This window comes from Lactuca saligna, chromosome 7, assembly GCF_052625555.1.
Source record: "Lactuca saligna cultivar CGN05327 chromosome 7, ASM5262555v1, whole genome shotgun sequence".
Taxonomy (NCBI): Eukaryota; Viridiplantae; Streptophyta; class Magnoliopsida; order Asterales; family Asteraceae; genus Lactuca; species Lactuca saligna.
The window spans coordinates 140,689,941-140,694,175 of record NC_136423.1 but is presented as its reverse complement, the minus strand read 5'-3'; the positions used below and the strand labels follow the sequence as shown (position 1 = coordinate 140,694,175).

Here is a 4,235-nt window from a genome sequence, read left to right as displayed (position 1 = left end):
AGATTTTAGAAGTCGAAAGTGTGCTCTGCAAAAATGGGTGACATGGCACAATCTTGGCCATTGCTTTCTCCCCAAGTCTTGCCACCAGATGGTGACATGTGACACTAAGTTCATCCATATTTCACCCTATAAACAGAACCTCTCCCACCCTCATTTTCTTCACACCTTTCCCATTCTTTCTTCTCTTTACTCTCTCTCTCTCTCTAGAACCTCTCTCTAGCCCCGAAACCCCCCGAAAAGCCTAGGGAACCTCCCTAGCACAAGGCGGAAGCCCCGGTGTGCTCGACGGCTCCGATAAGAAGAGCTTTTCGTCTCGGGAACATTGCTCCAAGAAAAGCCCAATTTTCTATAAAACTCGTTGTATGTGAGCTACACATACGCTATTTTTAATATAGCTTTAATTTAATTATAATAACGTTATTAGAAACTTATGATAAGTACTTAGGCTATTATTATGTGTTATATAACTATTGTTTAATGCTTATATAATAGTAATAATAGCTAGACTATGAATTAGTCTCAAAGAATAATAGACTAAACTCTAGTGGTAATAATATTAGGTTTCGTCCTAGGAAATTATTTTTAAGAAGCGAAGAGCTGTTTGAGTTCGGAATCACCACTTTTTCAAGTGAGTGCATGGTTCCTTTCATTTTACATATGTATATATATATATATATATATATATATATATATATATATATATATATGAATTATTTTATATAAATTACGTGTTATGTGTGCATATTATCTGTATATTTGCTATTTATGCTAGATGAACGATTTTATACAAGTTTTATATGATTTAAACTGTGTATGTATTTATAACTACATAATATGTTGGGTAAAACATGGGTAGATGAATATATGAGTTGGATGATGAGTTGATAAATGATATAGACCATGACGTATGGGTGAGAGGTGGACGATGTGAGAAGCCTTGTTCCCAAATGCTGGCCCCGTCATATAGCAGAGTATGGATGACAATCACAGACTATTCTAGACAATCCAGTGGAACACTAATAGGCTTGCAACCTGTAGGTGTTGTGAACGATGTGTTCACCGGTGTACTCTAAAAACCCATTGACATGTATTGCGAGTGGAGTCTCGAAAACGATTGATATTGCCATATTTATACCTATTTTTAGGCAATATTTATTGACATTTTTATTAATAAGTTGATAATATGTTTAGAATAATGATACTTATGACTTTAAATTGTTATTTGCAGTCAATTAGAAGTATTTTCGAAGTGAGGGACCAAAAGCGACAATATATAGAACATTGGAGACTTGAAACACAAGAGATGAGGAAATCCATGGAAATTACTAAAACCACGACGTGGCAGAGACAACCATGACGTGGCATGAGTATTCTAGAAGATAAAGATCACGTGAAGAAGGAGTCATTGCCCGATACGGATAACTTGGAAATCACGTCGTGGCAGATATAGCCACGACGTGGCGTGGGATTTTTGAGAATATATATATATATATATATATATATATATATATATATATATATATATATATATATATATATACGCTCTTGGTCATTACGAAAAAAGAGACTTTTTGGCTAGAGAAAGAGGTTCCAGAAGGCGATCTTTAGCAGAAGAAATGTCCTGGAAAAAGGGTTTCAACACCAAAAGAGTGAAGGTCCATAATTTAGTTTACTTATTTGTTACCTAGGAACATGTTTCATTATACTTTGATTTGTGTTAGTGTGTTAGTTGCTATTATGAGCAGCTGAATCTAGCTATTCTTGTTTAGCTAGATGAAGCTTCCAACTTATGAATAGCTTAATTTCATATGGATTTATTTAGTTGGTAAATTGCTTGTGTTTGTTTTATAGTTACCTAGCATGCTTGGGTTTCTTTCTTTAGTTGCTTAATTTCATGTTCTGTGTAGCTTAGTGACCATTAACTGCATGAACTTGTTTACCTAATGATTTAGTGAACATTAAATTGTTAGAGCTAGGATTGACCAATCTTAGTTAGTAATTAAAGTAAATAAACTTAGTTGTGCTAGAGAACGTAGATTATGACTATAATTGCGTTTAAATAATAAATCTTACATAGCATATTCGTATTCATAATTGGTTATGTGTTTAATTGTGTGTGACCATACATAGTTTTACATGAATTAATTAATTATTTGTAAAGTTAGACTTAAATTACTAATATAATTAAAACCAACTTGATAATCCATAATTATTAGCTAGCCATAAGGACGAAGTGGATTCGAACTAGACAAGAGGGTTTTTACTTATTGATTGAATTTGAGTTAAGTTCGTCTGATCTTGTAAAATCATATAAAACCCTTTTTAAACTTGTTAATAATTAGGTTAATTTGATAGCAAGTAGATTAATTAGTAACATCGTTCCCTGTGATCGACACCCGACTTACCTAAGCTATACTGTAATCCGACTAGGTACACTACCTATAAGTGTATAGTTAGTTTAAGTTTGTTAGGTTATAAATATTAAAATTAGTGGGTACTTTCTCGCACATCAATTTTTTGGTGTCGTCGCCAGTGAACGGCTTAGTTTATTATTTATTTATTTGCTTTAGGATAATCGATCCTTTTTGTGGGGTAAAACCCACAAAAAGTTAATTTTCCAGCAAGGTTTAATTTTTTTTAGTCACAGAGTCCACGACATGGCCAGATAAGTGCCACGACGTGGTTTCTGAGAATTTTAGTTTATTTTTCTATTTTAGTTCAGTTTTACGTTTTTTTTATTTAGTTTATCTGCAGGAGTTCATGACCAGAGGCTCAAACACACCCTTGGTGCCACCACTTGAAGATCCCGAGTCTGCAATTCACAAGAAGAAGACGCCCTTACAAGAATTCAAATCAGTGTTTTCAAAGAAATCAGGGAAGAAGACTACTGGGGAGTCAAGTTCATCCTCGAAGAACAAAAGCAAGCTTGAACACGTGGATCAAATACCCATCCAAACCGAATTCGAGTACGATACCGAGCCCGAATTCGAAGAACATACGAGCGAACCTGAGAACGAGCCAAGGCACGAGATGGAAAATATTGAGGAAATGTCCATGGGAGCTTACAGAAAGAGAATTCGAGATGATGTTGGTCCAAGCTTAGTACAACCTGCAATCCATGCCACTGCCACATTCGAGCCAAAGGGACATATCCTTTCCGCACTAAAGGATATCCCATTCTATGGAAAGGATCATGAGGATGCATTCAAACACTTAGATGAAGTGAATGAAATTGCTGATTACTTCAATGTCCCAAATATTAACAAAGACACCATTTTGCTAAGATTGCTCCCCGTTACCTTTAAAGGGGCTACAAAGGATTGGTTAAAAGCACTTTCACCCGATACCGTAACTACTTGGGCTCAAATGCGTGAGCAGTTTCTAGATCAATTCTGTCCACCATCCAAGATTTTTAAACTCAAAAAGGCAATAGCCAATTTTAAGCAAAACCCGGGAGACTTACTTTACGAAGCATGGGACCGTTACAAAGGGTTGTTAAGAAATTATCCTCAAAATGACCTTAACATTCAACAGGAGGTGTCAATATTTTGTGATGGGGTAAACGTGATGACAAGACAACTCCTTGATTCTTAAGGTCCACTTACAAAGAAAAATCTGGGCGAAGTCAAGGAATTAATTGAAGAATTCGCGAAACACTCTCGCCAATACCACAACCCTAGGCAAGATGGAATCAAAGGCGGTGGAGGGGCCCAAACTGAAGAAATAGTAGCCATAATGGCTATTCTAAATAATATGGACCGGAGGTTGACACAAATGGACAACTCAATTCATGCAATTAGAGTTGGTTGCGAGAGGTGTAGTGGTCCGCACTTGACCAAGGACTGCAATTTAGATGAGTTTGGGAACAGAAAGGCTCAAGTGTGCTACTCGAGTGGGGACAAGTATGATGAAGATTAGAGGAAACCAAATAAAGAGTGGCTTCCCTATGATGAATATAAGAAGCAAAAGGAAGAGAAATATAGACAAACTGGCAGACGCTTCTACCAAAAAGAACAACCACCAATCGAGAAGAAACCCGATTTAGAGACCATGTTGATGAAGTTTATGGAAGCCTCAGAAAAGAGACACGAGGCTACTGATTCTGCCATTAATGAACAAATAAATTTGGTAAAGAATCATCATGCATTGATGGTAGAACAACAAACTTTAATAAAGAATCAACAAGCCTCCATTAATAGTCTTGAAGTACAACTTGGTTAACTAGCCACTCTGGT

The 4,235-nt window shown here is 36.1% G+C and overlaps 1 non-coding gene across 1 annotated transcript; it reads right to left on the bottom strand.

The window, feature by feature from the left end:
• Positions 1-3,414: 3,414 nt before the first annotated feature.
• LOC145007733 (small nucleolar RNA R71) lies at positions 3,415-3,521 on the bottom strand. The gene has a single exon (XR_013663102.1). It is a non-coding gene; the product is annotated as a small nucleolar RNA R71 (small nucleolar RNA).
• Between the last annotated feature and the right edge of the window lie 714 nt (positions 3,522-4,235).